This window comes from Nipponia nippon, unplaced genomic scaffold, assembly GCF_047370975.1.
Source record: "Nipponia nippon isolate SJK-2023a ecotype South Korea unplaced genomic scaffold, ASM4737097v1 scaffold_5, whole genome shotgun sequence".
Taxonomy (NCBI): Eukaryota; Metazoa; Chordata; class Aves; order Pelecaniformes; family Threskiornithidae; genus Nipponia; species Nipponia nippon.
The window spans coordinates 52,523,355-52,537,283 of NW_028262369.1; the positions used below are offsets into that span (position 1 = coordinate 52,523,355).

Below are 13,929 nucleotides of genomic sequence, written 5' to 3' on the forward strand. Positions count from 1 at the left end.
TGAGCTATTTTTTCTAACTTGATAGTTCCCCTTCCACTGGTAGCAACAAGACCGCAATGCTGCATGCTGCACGACTGTGCACTGTGCTGTCCTTAAACACGAGCCACAGATCTGACACCTGTTCAATGACTCCAGGAGGACAAAGTTGACCTTCTGTGCTGCCAAGGAGCACAAGGGTGGATAAACTTGGGATCCAGGCCTGGGAAAGTTTGATGGGTAAAGCTACACTGCTACAGTTACACTGGCAGGTACTTCTAGCACAATACACCAAAAGACTCCTTTCACCGGCACCGCTTATGTCCATTTCTTTACTGTGAAAGCTATACTGTCAAACACATTTTTTCCTCAATAAAATCTGTGCTTCCTGTAAAACACTGTTTGGTACAAAAGCATTATGGAAAAAAAATAGCTTTCGTTTTGTGCGCAATGAGTTGGCATCCATAAATACGGCAATTATCTTGTGTACACCCGGTAGTATCCCTCTGCTCAAAATTTCACCACTGCATTTGTATGTAGCTCCAGACTTACAAAGGCAGTGTTAATTCTGCCACATAAAATACTGATGAATGTGGATAAGCACAAACACAAAATTTACTAGCTTCATCCACCCATAGCCATCCCAAAGGGGATAAACGCACACAGAATTAGTGCTGTTTCATTTGCCCGTCATCGCAGTTAGCTGATGCAGTGAGTAGGTGATCTGAATTTTTGTAAGGCTGGCATAAAGGTTATAGATTATATTTCTCATATAACACTACAATGGCATGTGTTCTGCCCATCCTAGGCATTTATTCCCAAAATCACAGCAAAGGGAGAAGCTTATGCACGTAAAAAAGAATCTAGTTCTTAATTTTATGAAACACTGAGGTTCTGAAGTATCTTCAGTTCCAATTAAAGTACAAATTCCTGGTTCTCAGAGATTTCTCATTTTCTCATTTTTAAAAAATTACCAGAATCACAGTCTCTCCTCCTCTATGGAAGGGGTATATGTCAAAAGGGATATATGTCAGAAGAGGTATATTAGCTAATAAAACCTGACAGGGAATCACATTGACTCCACAAGTCAAGACTCTCTAATAACACAAGCATTATTTATATTGTTTTGCCTCCCCCCCTCCTTTTTTTCTTTTTTAATAAACAATATTATGTCATTCAGCAAAGCTAAGCTGCATGGGTGATGAAGTATGCTAAATTTCCTGGTATTCTCCATCTGGAGGGCCAGATACAAAGCCTGATTAAGTCAAGTGAAAAAGAGCTTAGTCGTTTTGTCTCTGCTTTCCTTAGAGCTCGTCACAAAACAATTCAGAATGATTTGGCAGTCCTTGCCCAAGAGACCATCAGCAGGATGGGATGGATGAGTGTTTAGGTACACTTGGAAGTAACCTGGAATAACGCTTACACATACAACAGATTCAACCATGCGTTATTAGCCACTATACTCAATTCTACAAGTGACTGTAGGTATCCAAATTCATCTGCACTTTACTAGCAATCAGAGAGTTTGTGAATTTTTTTATTTTTCTCTAACGTCTCGCAGCGCAGGTACACACTGGTTCAACCACCCACCTTTTTTTTTTTTACACTGAACATTCTGTAATACGCAGAGCACATTCACTTACGTGAGTGTACTGCAGAACACGGAGACAGGTTTCAGTAGCACAAGGCAAATGCAAGACAGGTCACTATATGTAACTACAGTATAGGACTGCACAGGGTATGGAGATAAAGGAAAGGCACCATCCCACTAGAAAATGGGATGGGATCAGTAAAGAACTGTCTTCGCATGCATCACATAAAAATGACATTCTGGTGCACAAGGCCATCAACCAATTGTACCTCTGAGCTGCAGTTAGGTTTAGTTACGGTACCGCAGAGCAGACCCGGCTAGGACTAGGTACTGACTTCTGGATTCACCACTATTTTGTGGTTTTGAGTCTGCTTTGTACAGCACTAGAAATGATAAAAGCGTACTTCTCTGTACTCTAACATGCCACACCAATTTCAGGCCATTTCACATACAGATGTCATTTACTATGATGGATAAAACCACCTTTAACAATTTATTTCCCAGATAATTCTACACATGTATTTTAAGCTTTTTTACATAGCGTCAACTGCCTTTTCAAAACCAAACAGAGAAACAGTAGAAAACCAAAAATATAGCTTGAATTTCTGTGAATGCTTAAAACTAACCTTTGATGTCACAAGTATAAAATGTGAAATGCTGAGCATTAATGCACTTTCCATCAGTATCTAGAAGCAGACAGGTCATGCTGCTTATTTGGAATCATTACAGGACTGAGAACAAAAGCATTCATGGCTTTAGGAAAGATTTCTTTTACAACACAGCCCTGGTTGTGAACCCTTCAAGCTAGTTAAGGAGTGGCACCGATCCCCATGAGCAGGACTAGCACCCAGCCCTCCCGAGCTAACGTGAAAAAGAAAGACTCAGTGCTTAGGAGATGCATTATGAGAAGCCAAGAGGAAAAAATAAGAGACCTCTTATGCCTCCATTCAGTGTCAAGAGTCCTGGGGGGGGAAGCAGGTTTGGGAGGGAAGGTGGGAAATTCACAATGAATTAATTTCAAGAAAATGTGATCTCACCGCAAGCAGCCGAGGCACAAATAGGCGATGCCCCATTCCCAGAAGTTCCAGCACCCGACATGCATACTCATTCACCAGCTTGCTTCTCTCGTCATGCATGTCCTGGGACTTTTTGACAGGCGGTGTGAGCTTGGCAGCTGGGGTTTTGCAAGGTACCCCTTCTTCCATGAGCAGTAAGTAGTAAGTATCCAGAGTGAGAAGAACAGGCTTTGAACCGTAATTTCAAAAAGTGCAAGATTAGGAGAGCCAGCCTCAGATCTTTGAAACGGGCTCGGATGGCCGCCTACAGCAACGCCTGTCAGTCTCTCAGAAACAGAAAACCATCTTTGCTAAGAATCAAGGAAAAATATGATCCACCGTGCTGGCTCAGCCAGAGTCCAAAGTAGATTTGAAAAACAAACCAGAGAAAACATGGATCTAAAAATGTACCTAAAAAGCAGGAAAATGGCAGAAAATGAGTGCAGGAAAGATCGGATGGGAGAAAAGCAATGGAGAGCTTTCAGGGCTCAGTGTCTGTGCATGTGTGTGCCAGCAGACAGCAGCAGCAATAAGAGCAATAGAGCCAGGGCAGTTCTGAAGCTGCAAAGAGAAAAGGATGAGCTCATTGCAATCTCTGATTCGTGACAAGCGTGGCGGCTGCCGCTGCTGCCTCTCGCTGTGAATCCGTAATGAAGGGGTAGGCAAGGAGGGGGCTGGGAGGAGAAGGAGGGGGTGAATGAGCATGCAGGGAGCGTCTCAGGGGAGAATGCCGTAATAAGAAGCCAATAGTGAGCGGCTGGACAGCTGAGCTCCCCCTCCCCGTCCACCTTAAATCAATTCAGCCGCGAGGGTTTTTGCTGTCGAATCCCAGGCTTACGGTATCTGAACTGCATCCTCTAACATTCGATGGTTAGGAAGAAACTGGCCTGCCAGCCGATATAATGACTTGTATTCGATCTGCTTCTGAATAATGCATATACAGACTCAGTGCAACCCGGAGACGGGCAGGCAGGGCAGGAGACGCTCATCCCTTCTGGGTGATGAATGGAAGAGGGGAAAGGACATGGTGATGGACTGCTGGAGAGGAGAGAGCAGCAGGCAGCTTGCGAGAGGCTGAGAAGCCGTAGCCCATCTTTGCACAGCTTGTGCAGGATTGAATTAAATAATTTAAATAATGATAATTTCCAGCACTGTGTTCTCAGGAGGCATTTCTAAATCTGGAGACGACGGGCAGGGAGGCAATGATGTCAGCACATGCATTGGAATTGATTCTAGAAATTAACTGCACATTTGTAAGGAAAATGCTATGACGTCACACCTTAAATTGCCTCGCATCACTCTTATGCAGGGAACAGGCCAGGTGCCTCTGCCATCTGGGTAAAGGCAGCCGAGCAGGTATTATTTCATTTCATAGGTCTGTGTTTTAGAAAGCATGTTTTTACGCTGCTTCATTTTTGAATTGCCTCATTATAAAATGGGCTATGTAACAGAACAATACACATTTCCAATTGGAGCAGACAGTAATATTCCATACATATCTAACATACAGAAAGGCGGTAACTTAAAATATTGTGAGGAGCTCTATGGATCTAGAACACATTAATTGCAGACACTTCTGCAAATGCATATTTAAGCTCTACACATCATTTGTCTAACATGTCAAGAAAAAACACTGTAAGTATTTAGTTAAAATACTTATGCCAAGTAAAAATCTGTAGCATGGGGTCGCTGAATTTGAGTAGTTAATGAGTAGTTTATGAGTAGTTAAAATATGAGAATAATTTTAATTTACCATGAACAAGCCTAGATAAGTATCACAAAAAGCAGAGAAAATTAGAAAAATAAATTAATTGCCTTCAGCCTGATACACCACCCATACTGGACTCCTTTCAAATACCACTAAATTTTCTTGGATGATAATTTTTTTTTTAAAAAGGACATTATTACCAAAAATAGCCCCACCCACACAGGTCACCTTGGCTCATGGTGACACATGAAGCAGGTGGGAAGATGGTTAAAGCAGAACCAGCAGAAGTCATAGGTCAAAGATGACAGATGATGACAATGAGGCCTCAACGATTTAACCTCTGGTGATATCAGATTTAAGTCAACTAAAGCACCTGCAAATTTTGTGCAATACTGAATAAGGTGTTTAATACAGGTGGTCTTCTGAAAGCTGATTTAAGTATCTCGGGTTGTGAAACGCTATTTTGCAGATGAAAATCTTCCATATGGACTAGTCCACAGAGCAGGATTCTGAAGAGACGGAGGCTACAGCAATTCTGTCTAGGTTGAGATTAGGGGTATTTACTGAGGTCCTTTTCAAGAGAAGCTATGCACAACTCTCTTAAGAAAAAAGAAACCATAATTAACACACATTTCATTCCAGTTTAAGATTATAGTGAAGACTGTGATGGGAACTCTCCTATACTGTCCAAGCTCCCTCAGCATGCAGTTCCAGAGATCCTGGTTCATTATCTAGTTTGTTATTAAGTGTATAGGTAAACACCACAATACCGATCAGTTATCTATCACAGGTTAAATTTTCAGCTTACCAGACTGCATATTTGTAGGGTGACAGGGTTTAAAGGAAAGGAAGTAGCTCTTCATTTTTTTTCTGAATTTTAAAAGTGTTTACATCTAATTTAAACACACGCTGGTAAACGTGACAGTCTAGAAACACTAGGTCCTATCTTCCACCTGCGAATGACAACATTGCTCAAAACACTGAAAAGGAAGAAAGGAGAGCATTATACTGTATGTATTGGGAAGCAAGTTACAGAACCGACTAGAAGCACAGAGATGAACGGGCAGAGTCATTGGTGACTTGTGGGCAAAACAGGCAAGAGGACAGATAATTCAGAGCACTGTCTATGTAAAGAGCCTTAAATTATTTCTTGCATAAGTCAGACTTTAATAAGCTGATAGCTAACTCTCATCCTTATAGAAATTCAGGTTTGGTTCATTTTGGGTAAGGCCTGAGCTTCTGAAAAATGGAATGAAGTGATTATTGAATAAAGTCTTTAATTCTAGAAAGTTATAATAGGATCCCATAGTTAGAGGCTAAAACCAGATGAATTCAGGTTAGAAATAAGGTGCAAATTTTTAGGAATGAGAAAAATTAACTACAGGATTAGCTTCCCAAGAGACGTGGTCTACTACCATCATTACGATTTTCACATCAGACCTAGATTTCTTGTTTAAAAAGAGGTCTCTCAAATCCAAAAAGTTCCAAGGCTTGACAAAAACCCCTTAATTATCAGCTGAAATCCAATGCTCTGTTTTTCAGGAACTCCTTTCACACAGCGTAACAGCGAACCGGCATTCAGACTTCCAGCTTGAGACTTTTTACACTCCCTACCATTCTTAAATACTTCTACATCCTCATTGAACACTACATCTTCTTTTTATCCGTGTCTGACCAGGAATTGCGATTTTTCCTTCATATAGACTTCATTACTCTTATCCATGCCATTAGATTACTGTCCTGCATTCTTCAGAAGGGCCTGACTGAAATCAACTTAAAAACTAAAAATGGCCCAAAAGGCAGTAACTTGCACACCAAGTAGAATGTCATAGAGTAAACACATATTACTCATGCTTTGATATCCATGTCAGAGACTATCTGGTCTTTAAGTACAGTTAAATTCTGTTTCTGGCCTTCCAATTCATGAAATGTCTGTTTGCTCACGTGGTACTGATGCAGTTAAGATCTGCTCAGACGTACACTGCTGAGGTCCACTGAGCTCAGAAGAAGTGGCTAATGGCAAAATATTCTCTAAGCAAATAAAACCATACAGAATATGACTTGAAATTATCTGTTTTCTGAATTCTGTAGCAAGACACCAAGGATCTTGATGGGGAGTCTTTTAGAAATATCTGTGCTTTAAAATATACCAAATTACAAGAACATAAGGTACACTATAGGACATAAATATATATATATATGTGTATACGTATGTATGTAAGAACTGAGAAAATATTTGGGAAAGGCTCATGGGATTCCAAGAAAAATGATGGGTTTCTATTTATCATTTTATGACGGTCAAAGTGGAAGCTTTGTGCTTCTTGTACTGTTTTCTATGGGGAAAAAAGTATGCGCCATTATGACTATTGCAGCTTATATCTTTAATATTTTGCCAAGAGTGCGCAAAGCCTGAACACAAATGTGCTAGTTTTAGGTGTTCATACTGGTTTAGTTCCCAGATAACAGTGTTCTCACTTGCATGTTTAACAAGGCATGACAACTTGCTGTAAAAACTGGCAGCCTGCCCGCCTTGCACTATAGATTTCTTTCTCCCTCTCTGCTTCCTCTGCCTGCCCACATTCTCCCTGTGCGAGCAGCCCAGCCTCTTCCCTCCCTCTGCCCCAGTCCTTCCTGCAAAAGCACCGCTAGTCTTGCCTCCTATCCTGCGCTTTGGGTTGACAAGAATATAAAATTTTTACGATAATGGGGCAGAGTACTGAAAGGTCAGTGCTGAGATAAACTAAACATTTTCATAATTGCTATATGAATTGCTAATTGATCAATGCCAATGTATGATAGCATCTCTCTTTTCTATGTCAACTGTTAAAGAAAAAAAAAAAGGAACTGGATTGCCTTTAACATTTTAGTGGCAAAGATTACTGACTTTGAAAAGGTAAATAGAACCTAAAACTGGAAGAACAAAGAAGAAAGTCCTCTTTCAAGTTTATTCCTATAAAAGGATAAGACAAATTCTGCACTAGAACAACTCTGACAATCCATACAAATTACATCATGCTCACAATAAGAGCTTCACCTCTTACCTTATCAGAAATTACTTTGTCCTTTCTGTTCTTCACATCTAATCACAACTGTGAATCTGGGTTTAGTGAAGTTTACATCTTTATCATTATTAGGAAGAACACAAAACAATTAATTTTCATAGTAGATTCCATCAGCAATCTGTGTGGGGGTCCGTGCTGGTTGGACTATTCTTAAATAGCTTGGAAAAGAGGGTGAAACATGAGGTGACTGTGTTTGCAAATGCTACTAAATTATTTAGGGTTTTAAAGACAGGGGCTTACAGTAAAGAATTGCAGAAGGACCGTAAGAGACTGAATGACTAGGCAATAATACAGGAAATGCAAGTCAATGTATATAAATGTAAATTGATGCATATGGAGAACAGTATCAATTTTACATATAAATGATAAGACTCTGAGCTGACAATTGCTACTCAGGAATGAATCTTGGAGTCACTGTGGACAGTTCTATGAAAATATCAGCTCAGTGCACAGCAGAGGTCAACCAAATAAGTCAAATGGTAGAAAATAATAGGAAAGGAATAGCGATCTAAATAGAGAATGCCATCATGAGTGCTGTGGAGAAAGTGAAGAGGTACCAACTGTCCAAAATGCCTTCCAACACAGGAACCAGAAACCTCACATGAAACTCATAGGTGACAGGTTCAAAGCAAACAAAACGAAGCACATCTTCATACAATCCATAATTAAGCTGAGAAAATCTCTATGGCTACTAGTTGCATGTGTTCAAAAAGTCACCAGACAAACCCATGGAATAACAATCCATACGGAGTTATTAAACATGAAACTACTTCTTTCTCAGAGAGTCCCCAAGACACAAATTGCCAGAGAAAAAAGGAGTATTATTGCCCTGTTCTTACAGTCCTTCCTGTGTATCCACTGTTGGCAGCAAGATACTGGGGTAGATAAGCCTACAAGTCTGATCTGGAATGACTATTTTCATGTTTTTATTTACTTCAGTTACATACTTAAGAAAAAAATTTCCCCCAGAATCACAAGATTTTCTAGGTACATGAGTCATATACAGGATACTGAAAAAAAAAATAATTAATACATATATGTATCAGAACTATATGTAGTCCTGAAAACACCATCTCCAGTTTCCAATATCTAGAAATTATAAACAGACGGTATAATGCTGAAGTGCCATTAATATCTAAATCAGGGTTCAGTGCTGCTAAAGAAATGCAGTCCAACGAATTCATGCTTTCTCTGCTTTCAGTCTTCTATTCCTTTAAAAAGAGAACACTTCTTCTCCCTCAAAATTAAAAATTTATGGTGAACATTCAGCTAATAGAAATTGAACTGATTTAAGGTGTGAGGAGGAGATCAAATGGGCTAAGAAAGTAACTAGTCAGGACGGGGCGGATTTTTAGCATGCAAATAAAGGTGGACATTTGAAAATAGAAAACTGGTTATATTGGGGCAAGAAAATCAGTAGTCTGGAAGTCGATTGATTCTGGACATTTTCAGGTACGGATTTCTCTTTCTAAAGATATAATCTCCAACAAGTCACCAAGTACTGTTTTTTGTGGTAGGGGGAGTGGGTTGGGGGTGGCAGGAGTTCTTCAGCTCAGTAAAGCCTACAGTTTAAGGAACTCCTCAATTTAGGAACTAGAAATACAAAAGCAGAGATCTGAGAGCTTCCTAAAAAGTGAACTTCTTGTCCTCTGCCTAATGGAGAACACCTTGGAAAGAGAACAGTCGGTCCTGATCTCTAGCACCAAAAAGTTAGGATCCACTTCTGTACCAGAAGCTTCAGGGCTGATCCTGGGATAAGCTACATACAGAAGCTATAAAAAAATTGGTATAAAGGGCAACATCTATTTTGTCTTAAGATTTTAATGTGGACACTTCTTTTTTATCTTGAAAAGAGCCTTTTGAGGATTTAGTGCACTTACAGAGTAGGCTAAACTAGATCACCTAGAATCAAAACCAGTTTAGGTTGGAAGGGAACCCTCTTATGTCACTTCATCCAACCTCCAGCTTAAAGCAGTGCTAATTTCAAGATCAGTTCAGGCTCCTCAAGTCACTGAAAATGGAAAGTAAGAGTGATGGTATGCAGAGAGAGAATGAAATAGCTGTTTTATCTCTTGGAGACATGGCATAAGCTCTGTTGCCTACTCAGTGTGCTTTTCATGTGATATCTCTCAAAAAGTTACAATAATTATCACAATTTCATCCCTGACTGAAAGACAATTCACTTTTTTTGATTATCTGCATTGACAATATGCAAGTTTTACCTAAAATAAGCACCTGTCCAGTCTTCATTGACATCCTCAGATGTTTAGCTAGTAAGATTATACAAAATATCAGTATCTTATTTCAATAAGATATGGAAGAATTTGGTTGTTCAACTGAACTATTCCTCTTATGTTGCTTGTTATCTGACTGATAAAACTTATTTCATTACTTGCTGTTATGACTTGAACCCTTTGGCTTTTTCCCTGTTTGTCTCCTTAAAAGGCTACACTACTTTTTAAACACTAATGCCCCAGGCTAGATAGTGGCAAGTGATAATTTCAGGAGCAGGTGAAAAAGGGAGGCACAATCTCAAGGGATGTCACACTGGCCGCTTTGGTTTACACTGCAAGCCACACAGCTCCCTGAAGGAATAGGTATAATTTACTCATGAACAGCAGGATCTAAGGTGCACAAGAATGGATGACTGCTCTGACTTGTCTTTGGGTACGTCCACTTCTCATGAGCATAAATTTTTGAGCTATGCCTTTAACACAGAACAAAATTTCAGATCTGATTTTGAAGTTCTGGGTTGGTGCAAGTGGTAATTCAGGAGATAAATGATGGACAAAATCCGGGACAGGTTAGGTCAGATGTCTATCCAAAGAAAACAATGTCTTGAAAGTGAAAAAAAGAAAAGCTACAATTCACTATATGTTCATTAAGATGTGAAATGTAAATGTATACAGAAATACAGCATAATTTTATTCAAAATTTGTGCTCTTACACAAATCCACATCTAAGGTGGTGAAACAGTATTTGTGGAACTCCCTGGTTAGTCATGAATACTATTCCATACAAACATAAGAGAACAATACAATCCTCATAGCTATCAGATAAAGTAGTATTTTTAGAAATAAGGAAATACAACACTAATACAGAAAACATAGTGTCACCTCTCTTAAAGATCCAGTCATCATCACCTCTCAAAAGATTAATACAGAATTGAGGAGATGCAGAAGAGAACTACTAAGATGCTCTGGAGTTCAACAACACTAAGAATATTGGTTTATTTAGTAAACAATATGAATGGTATCTATAAATACTTCAAGGTGATAAACATTAGTGTGAGTGTCGCTGGAAGGGCACTATTTAAGATAAAGAACAATGCTGATATAAGAGTAGAAGGGTATAAAATGGTCAGTAATAAATTTAAACCGGAATAAGGGAAATGGCCTTCCACCAGCAATATTGCTGCTGTTACTAGTTTATGAAATGAAAATATAAATGTTGTTTGTTGAGTTGTTCTAAACCACAATTTTTAACGCTGTCTTTTTCAACACTGGCGTTCTTTTCACACCCCAGTGCTTCACTATATTTTCTGATGCTCAGAAAATGAAAGGAGAGGGATTTGATTTTCTATCAGCTCAGCTTACTAAACGTTAATTCAGGTGCAGTCTCTACATGACGTAACTAAATGATCACGGTCAAACTGTAAAATACTGCCACCAGCTGACAGATGAGCATACCATGGAATACATGAAAGGCACTGACATGCATTAGAAAGCGTAACATTTGGATGCTACAGAAAAAAAAGACTGTGCTTTTCCTTTGATAAGAAATCAGACTAATGCCCTATTACGAATGATGGCCTCCATAGCTGAAGAGTTTTAATCCTCTAGCTGTTCATTACTACAATCATACTCAGAACGTGGGAGAAGGAAAGGGAAAGGATTCCCCTCGTGTCTTAAATACATGTTTATTTTCTGAAGATTACTGCATCAAGATGTCTCGGGTAATTGGTCACAGAAGTAGTACTGTCATTTCAAAACTAACAAGCATTCACTTTGAATACTAGCAGCTGGTTGTAACAGTGAGAAACAGCATTGAGTAAAAGGCAGTTTGAGAAAAAAGCTTCTGTTCTGTTGCTATTTAATGAGGGATTGTGAGGCACATGCCTCATAAGGAAGTAAGGAAAATGGCATTTACACAGTAAAGACTCAGATATTCCACCGATAAATCATTCCCTCGTCCAAATTAAAAATAATCCAAAAGGTTGTGGATAAGAGAATAATCGCTCTGTTTTATCAAAGAACAAATCCTTAGGAGTTCTTTTCATTCACTTCAGAATCAGAAAGAAACAAGACCTTAGAAACACAGTTTTTAAAGTGGTTGTTCTGCAGCACACACATTCAGTTTCTGTAACTTAAAAAGACCAGTGCACTAAACCACTTTGTTTCTAATGATTAGGAGAGATTACGAACACATTTGAATAGGAAAAAAATTACTTCAGTTCTCAGAGTACAAAATAATTTTCTTCCCTAACAGAACAGCAATTCCTGCTGAAAGCAAATCATATGCTAATTCAATTGTATATAATCACCAGCTCCATCTTGGTACCACTATGGAACTGTACTCTTATGAGAGTGTTTCTGACTCAGAATCTTATCTGACTTACCTGTATTTTCTTTGTACTTGTTTTTGGCTGCAATATAGAAATACTTTCTCAGGATAACACCTCCCTTACCATTTAGAGCCTATTACTGCCAGAACAGGCAGATACAGTATATATATATATATATATATATATATAAAAGAACTGCTATAAGCAGAATGAAAACCAACTCTTAAAACTCTTAAACTTAGAAAATAGTTATAAGAAGACTGACAAAATACTTTCTTGAGTTTTCCTCTTCTGGAACAGCCAAAGAGAAATGCTCAATTGGATAAGCAGCATGTTGTGGAATATATAAATAAAATGAAAAGACTGAGCACTTTCTATTAAAAGAAACTGAGCTAATTATTCAACACAAAAAACCTCCTTATTTGCAGTGTGACATCCATGAGTTAAGGATTTTAGTCCTTTCCAACGTTATCACGTTTTCTAAACAGTTGTTCTGCTGCTAACCCCAGTTCAACCATTCCCACTAACAGCACCAGCAAACATAAAGAAAACAGACTGCTGGGTGTATGCTCACGCTCTCAAAACCATCCCTCATAACCAAACTGAACAAAGTTCTCCTTTCCTGAAAACCTTGCCAGCCATTTTCAGCTCAGTGCAAGTACTACTTGTTTTCTTTCTTCTTCTTGAGTTTTAAGATCCATAAACTGGTATCAATACCTTTTTCCAGAACCTGTTCCTACTATTATGGCAGCATACCTGTTGGGTGTCACTTGGATGCTTGCTTTCACTTCTTTTACAATCAATCATGCCATAACCTACTAGATTTCCCTTTATCCGTACTGGCCTTAAAAAACAGAAAATTAACAAGCCCCCATAGTTGCAAATAAAATATGAAACAGGAAGAAAAGAGCACACACTTCCCTCGCCCCTTTTTACAAATTTAGATTTGTGTAGGAGCACTTCCTTGGAAACGTACATTGAACAAATTTCCTGTTTATAGGCAACTTCATTTAATACATATACGCACGTAGAAAGCCCCAACGCGGTTTGACACATTAACTGTGTTAGTGTAAACCACAAGTTATTTTGGACATTTCCTTACCATAATGCTACATACTATCTCATACCTACACTGCAACACTTCACCGAAGCTACCTGACCTCAAGTGAAAATATACGTGTTTTGAAATTTCCAATTGCTCTGGTCACAGCAGCAGCATATTATATATTCCTAGTGTGGAGCACTTTTGCCCTAGGACTTTGTGCCGCAGAAGCTGAGTCTGAGAATTCCTCTTTACTGAAAAGATCAACTAATAGCTGTTTGCCCTTTCTAGGTAAATGATAAGGAAAACACACTAGAGGACTAGCAAGCGCCAAATGATCCTAGCCTGCATCCATGATACGGGGTGGTTGTGTTAGGAATGACAGGCTGTTCTACCCTGAGCTTTAGTCGAAATTCTTGAATGGGAATATCATTTGAATTCAAAGGTGATATTACAAATTCCATACCATGTGCCTGCACATGGACTGGATTTGAACTAGTGCCAACTTGGGAAGGTTAATGTGAGTTAACTTGGAGCTATCTCACTGGCATCAAAAGGGCCAATGCTTTACCTACAGGTTGGTTGATTTGTTTGTTTAGGTACATTCTGTGTCCAAGCCAAAGACAGAAGTTCCCCATATAATGAAAGATTTCCATACCTCTCTTGACATTACAAAAATATCTGATCCCAAATAGTATTCAATCACGTTTCTTGAATAGTTATATGAAAGAACCCAGCCACAAAATAAATACACAGTGAAATGAATCAGAATTGTTTTCTTAATAGTAATTACACATGAGACATTTAAATCCTTAGACTGCACTCGTTGTTCCAGGAACTTTACGACATGATGAAGTTTAATAAAAACAGATCTACTCTAAGGACAATTTTGGAGACATCTCTACCCAAATGGATGCTATTTCTCCTCTGT

General features: G+C 38.9%; 1 protein-coding gene across 5 annotated transcripts in view; it reads right to left on the reverse strand.

Moving 5' to 3' along the window:
• RABGAP1L (RAB GTPase activating protein 1 like) overlaps positions 1 to 13,929 on the reverse strand; it is a 261,730-nt gene that overhangs the window by 70,897 nt on the left and 176,904 nt on the right. The window lies entirely within an intron of this gene.